Source organism: Mesoplodon bidens (genome assembly GCF_964165515.1).
Source record: "Mesoplodon bidens genome assembly, chromosome: 5".
Lineage (NCBI taxonomy): Eukaryota > Metazoa > Chordata > Mammalia > Artiodactyla > Ziphiidae > Mesoplodon > Mesoplodon bidens.
In genome coordinates, this window is record NC_138161.1 from 122,405,998 (window position 1) to 122,427,002 (window position 21,005).

Below are 21,005 nucleotides of genomic sequence, written 5' to 3' on the forward strand. Positions count from 1 at the left end.
TTGGCTACACTTATTCTCTCCTACATGTCTCTGAATTTAATCTACCACATAACCCTCCTTATGAAAACTCCTACTTGCTTCTCAAATAATTTTGTTGTATATACTTAAGGAGTTGGACTAAAAAAATAAACTCATTTTCTCAAGGAATGAAGAAAACAGATCTTCATTTCCATATCCCAAAAGTCAGTTATAGAGAAACAAACTAACAATAACATAAAGTGACAGACAACCTATTTAGGAAGCTCCACTGATCACTCCGTGGTAAGAAAGTGGCCCAGCTTTTGTCAAGAGCAAGTGAGATATCACTTATATGTGGAATCTAAAAAAAGGATACAACTAAACTTCTTTACAAAACCGACTCATAGACTTAGAAAACAAATTTATGGTTACCAAAGGGGAAACGTGGGGGGAGGGATAAATTAGGGGCTTTGGATTAACATATACACACTACTATATATAAAATAGGTAATCAACAAGGACCTATTGTATAGCTCAGGGAACTCTACCCAATACACTGTAATAACCTATATGGGAAAAGAATCTGAAAAAGAATTTATATATATATGTATAACTGAATCACTTTGCTCTACACCTGAAACTAACACAACATTGTAAATCAACTGTATTCCAATATTAAATAAAAATTATATGTAAAAGAAATTAAATTTAAAAAGAATGAAGTAATGCCATTTGCAGCTTCATGGATGGACCTAGAGATTATCATACTAAGTGAAGTAAGTCAGACAGAGAAAGACAAATATCATATGATATCACTTACATGTGGAGTCTAATAAAATATGACACAAACGAACTTATCTACAAAATAGAAACAGACTCAGACATTGAGAACAGACTTGTGGTTACCAAGGGGGAGGGGGTTGGGGAGGGATGGACTGGGAGTTTGGGATTAGCAGATGCAAACTATAATATATAGAATGGATACACAACAAGATCCTACTGTATAGCACAGGGAACTATATTCAATATCCCATGACAAGCCATAATTGAAAAGAATATGAAAAAAATACATATATAAGTATGTATAACTGATTCACTTTGCCATACAGAAGAAATTAACACAACACTGTAAATCAATTATACTTCAATAAAATAAATTTTTTAAAAAACAGAGCAAGTGAGGGGAGGTCGAGAGGAGGACCTTAAAGAGAGGAATTAAAGTTCCTTGATTAGCTCCCAACTCCCCACCATGAGATTGCTTAATTCAGTCTTCTTGCATCTGGAGGAACACACACATACACACACACACACACACACACAAGCCCCCCTATTTCTGCATGAAGGGAGAACCCTGTTGCTGGCCATAAACTCCAAGCAGAATGAGAGAGAGCAGGTCCCTTCCTCCCCCTCCAGCGGAGGTCTCCCTCTGGTGCCCTTGACCAGCACAACCTGTGTCCCCATGAGTTACCTGTTTAATTTTCTTAATCCTCAATTTCCTTATCTGTTAGGTGGGCGCCCACATTAGTCCTACCTTCTGGACTTACAGGGAGAAGGAAAAAGCAACAAGACATGCCATGTGCACATGTAGTGAATGTTCAGCAAATAACTTTCTCTATTATTAAAATACTGAACCTGGGAGGAGAGGGGGAAGTCAGCATTGTTTGTCTTACAGTCAGTTTTTATTTTTTGAAGAGCATGGGGGACAGGGAAGAGTGGGTTGTTGTAACCCTGTTGAGTTTGAGCATCTTCTAGAACAGTTTTATTTCACATGGAGAGAACTGGAAGTGTAAGTCTGGACTCCACTGAGAGGTCAGGGCTAAAGGATAAATAGAATGAATCTGGAGTAAAACCATTTACTTGGGGAATATAAATTTTTCTGGCAACTGCCAGCTATACGCTGAGAAAGACAGGTGTGCTCAGGGATCAGGTGGGAGCTTATGAATAAAAGCTTATGAAGCTTCTGAACTAAAGCTGAGGTTCTCAAATTCTAGTGTCTATCAGAATCATCTGGAGGGATAGTTCAAACAGGTTGCTGGGTCCCACCCTGGAATTTCTGAAGTAGGTCCTGGATGGTAAGGCTTGAGAATTTGCATTTTCTAACAAGCTCCCAGGTGATGTTGATGCTACAAATTCAAGGAGCACACTCTGAGCAGCACTGGTCCAGAGAATCAACAACGGAGCTGCTATTCTTGGTAAGCATCCAGAGTAGCTTTAAAAGGGTGAAGGGAAGATATGGAACCAAGATGGCAGAGTAGAAGGACGTGGTCTCACTCCCTCTTGCAAGAGCACCAGAACCACAACTAACTGCTGAACAATCATTGACAGGAAGACACTGGAACTCACCAAAAAAGATACCCCACATCCGAAGACAAAGGAGAAACCACAATCAGATGGTAGAGGGGAGTTATCACAATAAAATCAAATCCAATAACTGCTGGGTAGGTAATTCACAAACTGGAGAACACTTATACCACATAAGTCCACCCACTGGAGTGAAGGTTCTGAGCCTCACGTCAGGCTTCCCAACCCCAGGGGTCCGGCAACGGGAGGAGGAATTCCGAGAGAATCAGACTTTGAAGACTAGCGGGATTTGATTGCAGGACTCTGACAGGACTGGGGGAAACAGAGACTTCACTCTTGGAGGGCACACACAAAGTCGGGGCCCAGGGGAAGGAGCAGTGACCCCAGGGGAGACTGAACCAGACCTACCTGCTAGTGCTGGAAGGTCTCTTGCAGAGGCAGGAGGTGGCTGTGGCTCACTGTGAGTACAAGGACACTGGAAGCAGAAGTTCTGGGAAGTACTCCTTGGTGTGAGCCCTCCCAGAGTCCGCCATTAGCCCCAGCAAAGATCCCAGGTAGGCTCCAGTGTTGGGTTGCCTCAGGCCAACCCTGAGGGAGGGAACCAACAGGGAGGAAACCCAGCCCCACCCATCAGCAGACAAGCAGATTAAAGTTTTACTGAGCTCTGCCCACCAGAGCAACACCCAGATCTACCCACCACCAGTCCCTCCCATCAGGAAACTTGCTCAAGCCTCTTAGATAGCATCATCCACCAGAGGGCAGACAGCAGAAGCAAGAAGAACTACAATCCTGAAGCCTGTGGAACAAAAACCACATTCACAGAAAGATAGACAAGATGAAAAGGCAGAGGGCTATGTACCAAATGAAGGAACAAGATAAAACCCCAGAAAAAAGACTAAATGAAGTAGAGATAGGCAACTTTCCAGAAAAAAGAATTCAGAAGAATGATAGTGCAGATGATCTAGGACCTCAGAAATAGAATGGAGGCAAAGATCGAGAAGATGCAAAAGTGTTTAACAAACACCTAGAAGAATTAAAGAACAAACAAACAGAGATGAACAATAAAATAACTGAAATGAAAACTACACTAGAGGGAATCAATAGCAGAATAACTGAGGCAGAAAAATGGATAAGTCACCTGGAAGACAGAATGGTGGAATTCACAGCTGCAGAACAGGATAAAGAAAACAGAATGAAAAGAAATGAAGACAGCCTACGAGACCTCTGGGACAACATTAAATGCAACAACATTCACATTATAGGGGTCCCAGAAGGAGAAGAGAGACAGAAAGGACCAGAGAAAATATTTGAAGACATTATAGTCGAAAATTTCCCTAACATGGGAAAGGAAATAGACACCCAAGTCCAGGAAGCACAGAGAGTCCCATACAACATAAACCCAAGGAGAAACACGCCAAGACACATAGTAATCAAATTGGCAAAACTTAAAGACAAAGAAAAATTATTGAAAACAGCAAGGGAAAAATGACAACATACAAGGGAACTCCCATAAGGTTAACAGCTGATTTCTCATCAGAAACTCTACAAGCCAGCAGGGAGTGGCATGACATACTTAAAATGATGAAAGGGAAGAACCTACAACCAAGATTACTCTACCCAGTAAGGATCTCATTCAGATTCAATGGAGAAATCAAAAGCTTTACAGACAAGCAAAAGCTAAGAGAATTCAGCACCACCAAAGCAGCTCTACAACAAATGCTAAAGGAACTTAGCTAAGTGGAAAACACAAGAGAATAAAAGGACCTACAAAAACAAAAACAATTCAGAAAATGGTAATAGGAACGTACATATCGATAATTACCTTAAACGTGAGGGGATTAAATGCTCCCACCAAAAGACACAGGCTTGCTGAATGGATACAAAAACAAGACCCATATATATGCTGTCTACAAGAGACCCACTTCAGACATAAGGACACATACAGACTGAAAGTGAGGGGATGGGAAAAAAATTTCATGCAAATGGAAATCATAAGAAAGCTGGAGGGCTTCGCTGGCAGTGCAGTGGTTGAGAGTCCGCCTGCCGATGCAGGGGACGCGGGTTCGTGCCCCGGTCCGGGAGGATCCCACATGCCGTGGAGCAGCTGGGCCCGTGAGCCATGGCCGCTGAGCCTGCACATCCGGAGCCTGTGCTCCACAGCGGGAGAGGCCACAACAGTGAGAGGCCCACGTACTGCAAAAAAATAAAATAAAATAAAATAAAAAGAAAGCTGGAGTAGCAATAAAATAGACTTTAAAATAAAGAATGTTACAAGAGACAAGAAAGGACACTACATAATGATCAAGGGATCAATACAACAAGAAGATTTAACAATTATAAATATATATGCACCCAGCATAGGAGCACCTCAATACATAAGGCAACTGCTAATAGCTATAAAAGAGAAAATTGACAGTAACACAATAATAGTAGGGGACAATAATAGTGGGAACAACACAATCAAAAAAATGGTCAAAAGACCTAAATAGACATTTCTCCAAAGAAGACATAGAGATGGCCAAGAAGCACATGAAAAGCTGCTCAACATCACTAATTATTAGAGAAATGCAAATCAAAACTACGATGAGGCATCAACTCACACCAGTTAGAATGGGCATCATCAGAAAATCTACAAACAACAAATGCTGGAGAGGGTGTGGAGAAAAGGGAACCCTCTTGCACTGTTGGTGGGAATGTAAATTGATGCAGCCACTATGGAGAACAGTATGGAGGTTCCTTAAAAAACTAAAAATAGAATTACTATATGATCCAGGAATCCCACTACTTGCCATATACCCAGAGAAAACCATAATTCAAAGAGACACATGCACCCCAGTGTTCATTGCAGCACTATTTACAATAGCCAGGTCATGGAAGCAACATAAATGCCCATCGACAGATGAATGGATAAAGAAGATGTGGTACATATATACAATGACATGTTACTCAGACATAAAAAGGAATGAAATTGGATCATTTGTTGAGACGTGGTTGGATCTAGAGACTGTCATACAGAGTGAAGTAAGTCAGAAAAAGAAAAACAAATACCATATATTAATGCATATATGTGGAACCTAGAAAAATGGTACTGATGAACTGGTTTGTAGGGCAGAAATTGAGACATAGATGTAGAGAACAAACGTATGCACACCAAGGGGGGGAAAGCAGCAGCGGGGTGGGCATGGTGGTGTGATGAATTGGGCGATTAGGATTGACATGTATACACTGATGTGTATAAAACGGATGACTAATAAGAACCTGCTGTATAAAAAATAATAAGCATGATTATAAAAAACAAAAGGGTGAAGGAAATTAATTGTTGTGTACCTACTATGTGCCAGAAGGTTCACAGGCATTATTTAATCTCATGAGTTGAACACCCCTAAAAAGCAGGTGTTATCATCCAATTTGTCACACAAGGAAATTGCAACTCAGAGAGGTAAGGAACTTGCCCAAAGCCTCACAAGCAGGAAAGCAGTAGCACTGATGCTCTGATTCAGATCTGCCCTGCTCCAAAGCCCATTTCTTTTCCAAATGTGTTGTGCTCTCAGCTTCTCTTTGCAAGTTAAGTCAGAAGGGTCATAGGAGGCTTGTTTGATAAGGAAGACCTTACCAAACATAAGGAAGTTTCCAGCGAGTTTGTAAATACCATCTAGATGATAACTGCAGAATTTACCTTCCAGGCCAGCATTCAGCTCCCCACCCATCCTCTCCAATTTCCTCCTCGGCTTGTCCTAAACTGAACTGTTACTATTCCCCTCAAAGATGCGTTCCCCCCAGTTTTCCCTTCTCAAGCTGACAGCAACTCTATCCTTGCAAACGCTCAACCGTACATCTTTCTCGCCTCCTTCTCACACACTCCACATCTAATCTGTCAGCAAACCCTGACGGTTCAGTCTTTTTAAAAAAAATTTTTTTTTTTACTTTGCTTTATTGCACTTCACAGGCATTGTGTTTTTTTACAAATTGAAGGTTTCTGGCAACCCTGCGTCAGGCAAGTCTATTGGCACCATTTTCCAATAGCATTTGCTCACTTTGTGTCTCTGTGTCACATTTTGTTAATTCCGGCAATATTTCTTTTTTTTAAATCTAATTCTTATTTTATAGTAGAGGATCATTGATTTGCAATGTTGTGTTAGTTTCAGGTGTACAGCAAAGTGATTCAGTTATACATATACATATAGCCATCTTTTCCAGATTCTTTTCTCATATAGGTTATTAGGGAGTATTGAGTAGAGTTCCCTGTGCTGTACAGTAGGTCCTTTTTGGTTATCTATTTTATGCATAGTAGTGTGTGTATGTTTATACCAAACCCAGCCACTTTTCCCCACCTCTACTGCCCCCACCCTGGTCTGGGCCACCAGCATCTCTGTACCCACCCTTGCTTCCCTGGACCTTATTTTCAGCTCTGCAGCCAGACTAATCGTTTTCAAATCTGAGTCAGATCACATCCCTTTCTGCTTGAAATTCTTCCATAATTCCTCAATGACCCACAGTAAAACCCCATTTTGACATGATGCGCATCCCATTATCTCTCCCCTCTGCTGCATCTTCATCTCTCTCCCCGCTCCCCTCTGCTTTCCTCTCTTCCTCCTGCTCAATGCCCTCTTCTTCAGGCACGTTGTTTCCCTGGGGACTTTGCACTGGCCTTTCCCTCTCCTGGGAAACTCTTCCCCAGATCTCCTGGCTGATTCCTCCCTCCCTCAAGCCCTTGGTCGAATTTCACTTTCTCAATATGCCCATTTCATTGCAACCACTCTTACTCCCAAGAATCCTAATCCCTCTTACTCTATTTTTTCCCATTCTTTTTTTTTTTTTACTTTTTTCCTTATAACCCTTCTAAAACACTAATTTACCTATGTTCTATATTTATTATTTTTTCTGTGTTTATCCCCTCACACACTAGAATTCTAGGAGAACAGGAATCTTTGAGTTTTGTTCACTGATGTATCTGACGTGGCTGACACTGGGCTGGTCACATAGTAGGTGCTCGGTAAATATCTGTGGAATGAATGAGGCCAGAGCTGAGTTCAAGGGAAATAAGAAAGTGGAAAAGATGCAAAGTTAGAACAATGATGTCAGCAAGAACTGTCTCGGAATTGGAGCTCTCAGTGATGGTGTGGATCCTGGTGATGAGGCCACCATGTGAGGTCTGTGCAAGGGGGAGGGAGAGGGCAGATGGGCCGGGAGGGAGGGCAGATAGTGAGAAATCTCAAGAACTGAAGTAGAAGAGCGTTTCTTACCACCCTCCCCAGGAAAGAAATAAAGGGAAAATTGGAAAATCATTTTCTTTTTTGAAATTGTTCAAAGTTTCATAGTAACCTTAACAACATGTATCACTTTTCAAGTCAATGTTTCATTACCTTAAAGAAGGATAAATAGACCTAGGTTCTCTCCTAAGAACTACTGTCATTTTCCATAATTGGGCTCCTGCACTGTTTCTGTTTGAACCAGAAGGGCATCTATGAGAAGTACTTCCCAGGCAGAAACAGAAGAAGAGGCTCCATCTACTCTAAGCAGAATTCCAGGGTCTGGGAGTACAGAATTCTTTGGGTAGGCAGTAATAGAAGAACCAACTAAGATTGCCTTAAACAAGGGAAGGAAAGGAAATGTAGTGCCTTTTGGAACACAAAAGCCCAGAGTTGTCCTGGTTTCAGGTCTGGTTTGATCTAGGCCCACACACTATGTGATTAGGAATCTGATGTTCTCTAGCAATAGGCTCTGCTTTCCTCTGGCTTGGCATGATTTCCAGGCAGGCTTTGCTAAGATAGGGCCTGCAGCATTTCTACATTTACACTTTCTCATATTGGCCACCTCATCAGAAAGAGCCTCTTTGGCAATCATTCCAAGACATGTTCCAAGCTTGTCTCTCTTTGGCCTAACTTGTGTTCTCCCCTAAACAAAAGACCATGCCCAGGGGATGCAGTCCTCTTATTGTCTAGTCCCAGGTCTTACAGATGTCCACTCATGGAGCCAAAAGATGGATCAGACCCCACATGAATTGATTGCAGAGAAGAATGATTCTCCAAAAGAAAAACTGGGGCTCTTTTATCAGAAAATGGGAAAAGGATGCTGAGTAGACTGCAAAAGTCTATTGGTATCTCTTTGGGCTTTTACAGGAGAGAATCTTACTGCTTATATAACAGTGATCTCGGGAATGTGAACGAAGCAAAGGCCAAAAACCATTTCTCTTAATTTAGAAAGTCCATATTTTTATAAGAGTAAGTTATTTTCAGTGACTGCCATGGTTGAGGACAAGTTTCTTTTTCTTTCTTTCTTTCTTTCTTTCTTTCTTTCTTTCTTTCTTTCTTTCTTTCTTTCTTTCTTTCTTTCTTTCTTTTTCTCTCTTTCTTTTTTAATAATCCTAGGCACTGCTGAGACCTGTGTCACCCTCTCCCTAGCTGATGTCTGATATTTCCCAGATTCAATGCTAGACGCCAGGTAAATACAGACAGAGCCAAAATGGGCTGTCAGGGACACCATGTTCCTACCTTTCTCCCCCTCCCCGAGCCTTCTCTTTTGATCCCATGAAATGGCATCATCTTGAACCACCTATCCTTGTCCCAGGCACTCATGACTGCCTGTTGTCCTGCCCAGCCCTACTTTCCAGTAACCTCATTCCTTTCTATTGGCGACTGCAGTCATGAAAATCTGTGAAAATGCTTTGGAAGAATTGGGACCTTAAAACCTCAGAAATCTAGAAATCTCAGAAATGCCACTCACAAGGCTTACCCTGCCCACATGTCTGGAATCCAACAAGAAAATCCACAAGCACCAGCTCAGTATTTTTTTTTTTCCTAGAATTGGGCAAACCATCCTGATCCCCCGGGCAAGGAATCTTAGTGCTACAAGGACAAGTGGTGCTCGTCTACTCTGGCATTGTATGTTGTTAAGTAGGAAGAAAAGAGTTGCAGACAAGTGGGGAGAGCACAGATGGCTCCCCCAGCGCCGCTGAGGAAGTCCACTTAGGGGTGACTCAGAAGAGCAGCAGGAAGTGTGGAGGAACGAGAAGGGAAGAAATCACCTCTCCCAACCTGGTCTCCTGCCTTCTGTTATCCTAAAGCCTCATCTTATTCTTTCATTTCTCCATTATTTTTTTCAGCAAGTATTTCTTTAGTGCTTATCATGTGCCAGGCACAAGGCAGGTATCAAAGGAAAAAGACTCTGACTTCCTCCCAAACACTCAGTCAACAGTAGACACATGCCTTTTGGGTGTGCACAGTACGTGCAACGATGGATCTGACAGTGATCCAGAGGCTAACGGGGGATGGAGAGGGACCCTTACCCCAGCTCAAGGCAGTGGGAGGCCAGTGGGGGTGAGGTCACAGGGAAAACTCCCGGGAGGAGATTAAAGTGGTCTGAGTTTTGGGCTTCTCTGGTGGCGCAGTGGTTGAGAGTCCGCCTGCCGATGCAGGGGACGTGGGTTCATGCCCCGGTCCGGGAAGATCCCACATGCCGCGGAGCGGCTGGGCCCGTGAGCCATGGCCGCTGAGCCTGCGCGTCCGGAGCCTGTGCTCCGCAACGGGAGAGGCCACAGCAGTGAGAGGCCCGCGTACCGCAAAAAAAAAAAAAAAAAAAAAAAGTGGTCTGAGTTTTAATGAATGAGTCAGTTGGGAGGAGGACAGCATGGTGGGTAGAAAACATATCCAACAGAAGAAGGACAGCAACGATCAAGGCTGCCAGGCTATAGCTCGGCAGGTACAAGTGATAACTGGAGAGACAAACAGGAGCCAGATCAAGTCAAAGTTTTTAAGCCAAGTTAAGAAACTTGGAATTTATCCTGTAGGCAATGCCCCTGAAGAGCTAACAGTGCATTTTATTCAGGCTAGTAATGTGATCCAGTTTCCATTTTGGATCAAATATTCTGGCAGCTGTATAGAGGGTAGTTTTGTTTTGCTTTTAACATCTTTATTGGAGTATAATTGCTTTACAGTGTTCTGTTAATTTCTGCTGTATAACAAAGTAAATCAGCTATATGTACACATATGTCTCCATATCCCCTCCCTCTTGTGTCTCCCTCCCACTCTCCCTATCCCACCCCTCTAGGTGGTCACAAAGCACAAAGCTGATCTCCCTGTGCTATGCAGCTGCTTCCCACTAGCTATCTATTTTACATTTGGTAGGGTATGTATGTCCATGCCACTCTCTCACTTCATCCCAGCTTACCCTTCCCCCTCCCTATGTCCTCAAGTCCATTCTCTACGTCTGCGTCTTTATTCCTGTCCTGCCCTAAGTTCATCAGAACCATTTTTTTTCCTTTTCAGACTCCATATATATGTGTTAGCATACAGTATTTGTTTTTCTCTTTCTGACTTACTTCACTCTTTATGACAGACTCTAGGTCCATCTACCTCACTACAAAAAACTCAATATCATTTCTTTTTAAGGCTGAGTAATATTCCATCGTATATATGGACCACATCTTCTTTATCCATTCACCTGTTGATGGACACCTAGGTTGTTTCCAGGTCCTGGTTATTGTAAACAGTGCTGCAATGAACATTATGGTACATGATTCTTTTTGAATTATGGTTTTCTCAAGGTATATGCCCAGTAGTGGGATTGCTGGGTCATATGGTAGTTCTATTTTTAGATTTTTAAGGAACCTCCATACTGTTCTCCATAGTGGCTGTATCAATTTACATTCCCACCAACAGTGCAAGAGTGTTCCCTTTCTCCACACCCTCTCCAGAATTTATTGTTTGTCGATTTTTTGATGATGGGCATTCTGACTGGTGTGAGGTGATACCTCATTTTAGTTTTGATTTGCATTTCTCTAATGATTAGTGATGTTGGGCATCATTTCATGTGTTTGTTGGAAAACTGTATATCTTCTTTGCAGAAATGTCTATTTAGGTCTTCTGCCCATTTTTGGATGGGGTTCTTTGTTTTTGATATTGAGCTTCATGGGCTGCTTGTACAATTTGGAAATTAATCCTCTGTCAGTTGCTTCATTTGTAAATATTTTCTCCCATTCTGAGGGTGGACTTTCCGTCTGCTTTATGATTTCTTTTGCTGTACAAAAGCTTTTAAGTTTCATTAGGTTCCATTTGTTTATTTCTGGTTTTATTTCCATTTCTCTAGGAGATGGATCAAAAAGGATCTTGCTGTGGTTTATGTCAAAGAGTGTTCTTCCTATGTTTTCCTCTAAGAGTTTTATAGTGTCTGGCCTTGCATTTAGTTCTTTAGTCCATTTTAAGTTCATTTTTGTGTACAGTGTTAGGGAGTGATCTAATTTCTTTCTTTTACATGTAGCTGTCCAGTTTTCCCAGCACCACTTATTGAAGAGGCTGTCTTTTCTCCATTGTATATTCTTGCCTCCTTTATCAAAGATAAAGTGACCATATGTGCATGGGTTTATCTCTGTGCTTTCTATCCTGTTCCACTGAGGTATATTTCTGTTTTTGTGCCAGTACCATACTCCCTTGATTACTGCAGCTTTGTAGTATAGTCTGAAGTCAGGGAGCCTGATTCCTCCAGCTCCGTTTTTCTTTCTCAAGGTTGCTTTGGCTATTCGGGGTCTTCTGTGTTTCCATACAAATTGTGAAATTTTTTGTTCTAATTCTGTGACAAATGCCATTGGTAGTTTGATGGGGATTGCATTGAATCTGTAGATTGCTTTGGGTAGTAGAGTCATTTTCACATTGTTGCTTCTTCCAATGCAAGAACATGGTATATCTCTCCATTTGTTTGTATCATATTTAATTTCATCAGTGTCTTATAGTTTTCTTCATACAGGTCTTTTGTCTCCTTAGTTAGGTTTATTCCTAGGTATTTTATTCTTTTTGTTGCAATGGTAAATGGGAGTGTTTCCTTAATTTCTCTTTCAGATTATTCATCATAAGTGTATAGGAATGCAAGAGATTTCTGTGCATTAATTTTGTATCCTGCTACTTAACCAAATTCATTGATTAGCTCTAGTAGTTTTCTGGTAGCATCTTTAGGAGTCTCTATGTATAGTATCATGTCATCTGCAAACAGTGACAGTTTTACTTCTTCTTTTCCAATTTGGATTACTTTTATTTCTTTTTCTTCTCTGATTGCTGTGGCTAAAACTTCCAAAACTATGTTGAATAATGTGGTGAGAGTGGGCAACCTTGTCTTGTCCCTGATCTTAGTGGAAATGGTTTCAGTGTTTCACCATTGAGAATGGTTTTTTCAGGGGGTTTCTCATATCTGGCCTTTATTATGTTGAGGAAAGTTCCCTCTATGCCTACTTTCTGCAGGGTTTTTATCATAAATGGGTGTTGAACTTTGTCGAAAGCTTTCTCTACACCTATTGAGATGATCATATGGTTTTTCTCCTTCAGTTTGTTAATATGGTGTATCACATTGATTTATTTGCATATATTGAAGAATTATTGCATTCCTGGCATAAACCCCTCTTGATCATGGTGTATGATCCTTTTAATGTGTTGTTGGATTCTGTTTGCTAGTATTTTCTTGAGGGTTTTTGTATCTATGTTCATCAGTGATATTGACCTGTAGTTTTCTTTTTTTGTGACATCTTTGTCTGGTTTTGGTATCAGGGTGATGGTGGCCTCATAGAATGAGTTTGGGAGTGTTCCTCCCTCTGCTATATTTTGGAAGAATTTTAGAAGGATAGGTGTTAGCTCTTCCCTAAATGTTTGATAGAATTTGCCTGTGAGGCCTTCTGATCCTGGGCTTTTTTTTGTTGGAAGATGTTTAATCACAGTTTCAATTTCAATGCTTGTAATTGGTCTGTTTATATTTTCTATTTCTTCCTGGTTCAGTCTCAGAAACTTATGCTCTTCTAAGATTTTGTTCATTTCTCCCAGGTTGTCCATTTTATTGGCATAGAGTTGCTTGTAGTAATCTCTCATGATTCTTTGCATTTCTGCAGTGTCAGTTGTTACTTCTTATTTTTTACTTCTAATTCTGTGGATTTGAGTCTTCTCCCTTTTTTTTTTTTTTGACTCTCGCTAATGGTATATCAATTTTGTTTATCTTCTCAAAGAACCAGCTTTTAGTTTTATTGATCTTTGCTATTGTTTCCTTCATTTCTTTTTCATTTATTTCTGATCTGATCTTTATGATTTCTTTCCTTCTGCTAACTTTAGGAGGTATTTTGTTCTTTTTTAAATAATTACTTTAGGTGTAAGGTTGGGTTTTTTATTTGAGATTTTTCTTGTTTCTTGAGGTAGGAGTGTATTGTTATAATCTTCCCTCTTAGAACGGCTTTTGCTGCATCCCATAGGTTTTGGGTTGTCATGTTTTCATTGTCATTTGTTTCCAGGTGTTTTTTGATTTCCTCTTTGATTTAGTTATTTAGTAGTGTATTGTTATTTCTTGGTTATTTAAGAGTGTATTGTTTAACCTCCATTTGTTTATATTTTTACAGTTTTTTTCCTGCAGTTGATATCTAGTCTCATAGCGTTGTGGTCGGAAAAGATACTTGATACGACTTCAATTTTCTTAAACTTACCAAGGCTTGATTTGTGACCCAGGATATGATCTGTTCTGGAGAATGTTTCATGAGCACTCGAGAAGGAAGTGTATTCTGTTGGTTTTGGATGGAATGTCTTACAAATATCAATTAAATCCATCTTGTTTAATGTGTCACTTAAAGCTTGTGTTTCCTTATTTATTTTCGTTTTGGATGATCTGTCCATTAGTGAAAGTGGGGTGTTAAAGTCCCCTACTACGATTGCGTTACTGTCGATTTCCCCTTATATGGCTGTTAGCATTTGCCTTATATGAAGTCCTCCTATGTTGGGTACATAAATATTTACAATTGTTATATCTTCTTCTTGGATTGATCCCTTGATCATTATGTAGTGTCCTTCTTTGTCTCTTGTAATAGTCTTTACTTTAAAGTCTATTTTGTGTGATATGAGTATTGCTACTCCAAGTTTCTTTTGATTCCCATTTGCATGGTATATCTTCTTCCATCCCCTCACTTTCAGTCTGTGTGTGTTCCTAGGTCTGAAGTGGGTCTCTTGTAGACAGCGTATATACAGGTCTTGTTTTAATATCAACTCAGCCAGTCTATGTCTTTTGGTTGGAATATTTAATCCATTTGCATTTAAGGTAATTATCAATATGTATGTTCCTATTACCATTTTCATAATTGTTTTGGGTTTGTTATTGTAGGTCTTTTCCTTCTCTTGTGTTTCCTGTCTAGAAAAGTTCCTTTAGCATTTGTTGTAAAGCTGGTTTGGTGGTGCTGAATTCTCCTAGCTTTTGCTTATCTGTAAAGATTTTAATTTCTCCATCAAATCTGAATGAGATCCTTGCTGGGTAGAGTAATCTTGGTTCTAGGGTTTTCCCTTTCATGACTTTAAATATTTCCTGCCACTCCCTTCTAGCTTGCAGAGTTTCTGCTGAAAAATCAGCTGTTAACCTTATGGGTATTCCCTTGTATGTTATTTGTTGCTTTTCCCTTGCTGCTCTTAATATATTTTCTTTGTATTTAATTTTTGATAGTTTGCTTAATATGTGTCTTGGTGTGTTTCTCCTTGGATTTATCCTGTATGGGACTCTCTGTGCTTCCTGGGTTTGATTGACTATTTCTTTTCCCATATTATGGAAGTTTTAAGTATAATCTCTTCAAATATTTTCTCAGGCCCTTTTTCTTTCTCTTCTTCATCTGTGACCTCTATAATTCAAACATTGGTGAGCTTAATGTTGTCCCAGAGGTCTCTGAGTCTGTCCTCAATTCTTTTCATTCTTTTTTCTTTATTCTGCACTGTGGTAGTTATTTCCACTATTTTATCTTCCAGCTCACTTATCTGTTCTTCAGCCTCCATTATTCTGCTATTGATTCCTTTTAGAGAATTTTTAATTTCATTTATTGTGTAGTTCATCATTGTTTGTTTGCCCTTTAGTTCTTCTAGGTCCTTGTTAAACATTTCTTGTATTTTCTCCATATTATTTCCAAGAGTTTGGTTATCTTTACTATCATTACTCTGAATTCGTTTTGAGGTAGACTGCCTATTTCCTCTTCATTTGTTTGGTCTGGTGCATTTTTACCTTGCTCCTTTATGTGCTGCATATTTCTCTGTCTTCCCATTTTGCTTAATGTACTGTGTTTGGGGTCTCCCTTTTGCAGGTTGCAGGTTTGTAGTTCCCGTTGTTTTTGGTGACTGCCCACAGTGGGTAATGTTGGTTCAGTGGCTTGTGTAGGCTTCCTGGTGGAGGGGATTGGTGCCTGTGCTCTGGTGGGTGGGGCTGGATCTTGTCTTTCTGGTGGGCAGGGCTGCATCTGGTGGAGTGTTTTGGGGTGTCTGTGAACTTAGTATGATATTAGGCAGCCTCTCTGCTAATGGATGGGTTTGTATTCCTGTCTTGCTAGTTGTTTGGCATGGGGTGTCCAGCACTGTAGCTTGCTGGCCATTGGGTGGAGCTCATTCTTAGCATTGAGGTGGAGATCTGTGGGAGAGCTTTCACTGATTGATATTATGTGGGGCCGGGAGGTCTCTGGTGGAACAATGTCCTGAACTCTGCTCTCTCACCTCAGAGGGTCAGGTCTGACATCAGGCCAGAGCACCAAGACCCTGTCAGCCACACAGCTCAGAAGAAAAGGGGGAGAAAAAGAAAAAAATATTTAAAAAATAAAGTAAAATAATTTTAAAAATTAAAAAATTATTAAAATTTAAAAAAATTAAAAAGTAATAAAAAAAGAAGAGAGCAACCAAACCAATAAATAAATTCACCAATGATAACAAGCACTAAAAACTATACTAAGATAAACATAAAAATCAGAAACAAATCAGTTGCAGACACCAAACCCCAAGTCTACAGTTGCTCCCAGAGTCCACTGCTTCAATTTTAGGATGATTTGTTGTCTATTCAGGTACTCCACAGATGCAGGGTACATCAAGTTGATTGTGGAGATTTAATGCACTGCTCCTGAGGCTGCTGGGAGAGATTTCCCTTTCTCTTCTTTATTCTCACAGCTCCTGGGGTTCAGCTTTGGTTTTGGCCCTGCCTCTCAGTGTAGGTCACCCTCAGGCTTTTGTTCCTGCCCAGAGAGGATGGGATTAAATGAGCAGCTGATTAGGAGGCTCTGGCTCACTCAGGCCGGGGGGAGGGAGGGGCACGGAGTGAGGGGTGAGCCTGCGGCAGCAGAGGCCAGCATGAAATTTCAACAGCCTGAGGTGTGCCATGTGTTCTCCCGGGGAAGTTGTCCCTGGATCATGGGACCCTGGCAGTGGCAGGCTGCACAGGCTCCCGTTAGGCGAGGTGTGGATAGTGACCTGTGCTTGCACACAGGCTTCTTGGTGGTGGCAGCAGCAGCCTTAGTGTTTCATGTCCATCTCTTGTGTCTACACTGATAGCCGCAGCTTGCGTCCATCTCTGGAGCTCGTTTAGGCAGTGCTCCGAATCCCCTCTCCTCCTGCACCCCGAAACAATTGTCCCTTGACTCTTAGGCAGGTCCAGATCTTCTCCCAGACTCCCTCCCAGCTAGCTGTGGTGCACTAGCCCCCTTCAGGCTGTGTTCACACAGCCAACCCCAATCCTCTCCCGGGGGTCTGACCTCCGAAGCCCAAGCCTCAGCTCCCAGCCCCTGCCCGCCCCGGCGGGTGAGCAGACAAGCTTCTCGGGCTGGTAAGTGCTGGTCGGCACTGATCCTCTGTGCGGGAATCTCTACGCTTTGCCCTCCGCACCCCTGCTGCTGTGCTCTCCTCCGTGGCTCCGAAGCTTCCCCCTCACCACCCCCCATCTCCGCCAGTGAAGGGACTTCCTAGTGTGTGGAAACTTTTCCCCCTTCACAGCTCCCTCCCCGAGGTCCCATCCCTATTCTTTTGTCTCCGTTTTTTCTTTTGCCCTACACAGGTACATGGAGATTTTCTTGCTTTTTGGGAAGTCTGAGGTCTTCTTCCAGCGTTCAGTAGGTGTTCTGTAGGAGTTGTTCCACATGTAGATGTATTTTTGATGTATTTGTGGGGAGGAAGGTGATCTCCACGTGTTACCCCTCCTCCATCTTGAAGGTCTCCTAGAGGGTAGTTTTTAAGAGGACAAGATAAGTCAGAGGGAAATTAGGTGAAAGGTTGAACTAGAAGGATTGAGAATGGTGGCAAGGAAAGGAAGGAATAAATACATTTGAGAAATGTTTAGGAGGTAAGTCAGAATAACTTGGGGATTAATTGGATGTACAGGATGAGGGAAAGGGTGAACACAGAGACTAGAATCTGCTTACCAGCTGGTGACTACAGGAAGTGGGAGGCTAGGGGTGCCATTTGCCATGGAAGGCAAGGAGAGAGCAGATTTGGAGCAATCTACACTCTGTGGTTGGCTAAAACTCAAGTGCTTTCCATAGACTCATGAATGCAATGAAAGTAAGCATGTTCAAGCCATCTTGACAGGACCTGTGGTCCATGGGGAAAGGGAACCTCGGGCGTTGGAGACTATGGCATAGGCTAGCGGCAAGAGCAGAGGGGGCTGGACACACAGGTCAGTAGTGAAAGGCATCACCCACATTGCTCCCTACAGGAGTGAATTCCAAAGAACACACGCAGGTCCCATGGAAGAGCCAGACGGTGTTAACTGAGATAGGACAATAGCACCAGTGACAAAAGACTTTTGCTCTTCTGAGAAAGGCTGAGAAAGATGGAGAGATCCTTCTGACACTATAAGTTCCCTGAAAGTAAGGTTGTTGTTTGGCTATTAGGTTGAACTGAATCTTCTAACACCCCAACATGAGTTATAATTACCTAAATGAGTTGTTTTACATAGCTGAAAGTGACTAGATCTTGTCCAACAATGAGAGGGTAGTGGTGTGTCCCTGTTGTGGTCTGACGTTTGTGTCTCTCCCAGATTCCTCTATTGCAATCCGAATGCTCAATGTGATGGTATGAGGAGGTGGGGCCTTTGGGAGGGGCTTAGGTCATGAGGGTGGAGCCCTCATAAAAGAGACCACACAGAGCTCCCTAGCCCCTTCCACAAGGGAGAACTCAGCGAGAAGGCACCAGCTGTGAATCAGGAAGACAGCCCTCACCAAAAAACACAGCCATGCTGGCACTATGATCTTGGACTTGCCAGCCAACTGTAAGGAAAACATGCTTGTTGTTTCTAAGCCACCCATCGTGGTATTTTGTTATAGTTGCTCAAATGGACTAAGACAGTCATCGTTGAGAATAATGTTTAGAAAAACATAAAACCAATTCTTCATAGTCCTGTTCCACCTGAGTTTGTTCCACCAAGTTCAACCCATTCTTAAAAACAGTTGCACTAATATCTCAGGGCTCCGTATTCACACAAGGTAAGGACCATCATTAATGTTAACAGATGTTTATCTATGTTGTATAGTCATCTCAAGGACGACAGTTTATTTGGCTGACCTTGTCAGTTCTAGTTAGGTCAACATTGTTTGTTTGTACCTCCTAAGTTTGTCTGGGGGCAGGAGAAGTGGATTGAGCTCTGTTCCTCTGTGGTTGCTTGCTTGTGCTTACACTGAGTTTAGTCCTCAGTTTCTTGGTAGGACTCTGCCTGATCCACTCGTTCATCTTATAAAGATACAATAATTTATAAATACAATTGACAGGGCACAAGTCAGCTACAACACATCAATCACAATGCTCTGAAACATTCAAGTAAGAGGCCAAGGCCAACCCTTCCCCCCAAAACATACATAGTGGAGCCGCTGCTCTTGCCTTAAGACCCCCCCAAAGACTATAGGTAACACATAACCATGGATATGCACTAAAGGCACAGGTGTCACTGTGTATTCATCACTAGTAAAGCTTAATTGTAGGTGAAAGAAAATGGGAAGCTCTAACATTTTCTACCCACCTCCTGGGAAGCCATCTCTCCCTCTGCCCTGGGGGTGTGCCCGCAGCTGGAGACCCCTGGTGTTGCATGCCCTCCGCTCTGCAGACCTGTCCTGGCGTCAGCCAGGCTACTGGCTGCTTTCTCTTCTCTCCCCTCTGCCCCTCCCAGGTCCCGCTGCCCCTCCTTCACCTTCAGAAACCTCTGGATGTTCTCAAGAAGCCCACACTGCATGGCGATTCTCCCTTTCTCACCTCAAAACACCAAATTCTGATGACTTTTTCCAGGCAGTGGGAGTGAAGAGCAGGAGAGGAAAGACTGTGACTCAACTGTGAGTCATCCTTTCCAAGGGTCTCTCAACAAAGGCGCAACTGGAGAGCAAGGATCTCCTGGGAGGGGACGTCCCTGACAGCAGAAGCAGAGCCTTGCAGGACTGAGCCTGGTGAGGCCAGGAGAGGAGCTGAGTCCCGCTCCACTTCTAGGAAGGGATGATTATTTCTTTTCTATTTTTTTTTTACTAAGCAAGCATCAAGGATTTGGGTTAGGTTGTAAACTACAGGAAGTTGTGCAATGGCCGCAGGACCTTCTCTCAACCTGACTTCAACTCTGTTCCCTTAAAAGTTTCTGGACTCTTTTCTACCTCCTGGGGTTCCTTGATGCCCTCAGCCCTCATCTTCCTTACTGATAGTCTCCCTTCTGATCCTGGCACTTTGCCAATTCCCTGAGGTTATCTCCCGTAATTCTGCTTACCTTTGGGAAAAAACCATCATCTTTCTAATTATTTCTAAGCTACCTTTATGCTGGGACTCTTGGTCATCTTTTGTGTACTCCAGCTTGCCGTCAAGGGCCACAAACTCTCCTCACCCTCCCTGTCTTTGAGGATATTTTTGTAGTTCTCATGAGGAAATGTATCTTTTATTCTGGGTCCAGATATATGCCTGCCTGTCTTTTTCCATGGATATGCAGTATTTTGGATTGTACTATACATACTTAAGATTTTTTGTTTGTTTGTTTCATAGTGCTTTCATACCTTTGTGTGCACTCATGTAAAAAAGAACTGTGGAATAATAAAAAAAAAATCAGTGGAAGAATAAAAAATAAAAATCCAAGAAATAACACCTTCAGAGATGGAATAAATTATTGAGTTATTTTTACAAGTTAAAAAGGGGTAAGAAGAGAAGACATAATGTGTCATTTTGGCAAATTTTATCACATGCAAAATGTTGCATGAATCCTAATCTATTTTTCCCTTAACCAAATTTAGGTAACAAATGCTATTTCCAAATGCTAGTACCAAAATGGATATGAAATGACACTGCATGAAGATATATATATGTATATATTCTCTATTTAGCTATACATTTAATATATATATTCTCTATTTAGCTGTGCATTTACTATATATATAGAGAGAGAATTTATATAGAGTAAGTATACAGAGAGACTATATATTCTATATTTAACTGTGTAGAAAATATATATATTCTCTATTTAGCTGTAGAAAAATCTACCAATCTACCCCATCATTCTTACAACCCTATCCCATGCTTGCCAACATGCCTCTCCACACACACATACTGAAATAATTGTTACCAACTGTATTCAAGTAATGTTTCATACAACATTCAGTCCACTCAGGATGGTAGAATTTCCTAGTGAGACACTTATAATATTTGTGCTATTGATGTTCATAAAAATTGTCTCTATATGCGTCTGCTGAGCTGCTATTTAACTGTCATCCTTTATGTAACAACTAAACCATGAATTATTTTTAAATGTGAAAATTTGTCTTTTAATGTCAAATAAAAAATTGAATATGTAAACTCAAGTTGCCAGGTCTATCTATGCATCATGATTTCTTTGCAGAATAGTAATTTAAGCACTATTGTTTAGTGTAGTCAATTCTCCACATTCATCCATTTCTTTTTTTTTAAAACAATTTAAAGAACGAGAGGTTTAAAATACTATTTCTGGGCTTCCCTGGTGGCGCGGTGGTTGAGAGTCCGCCTGCCGAT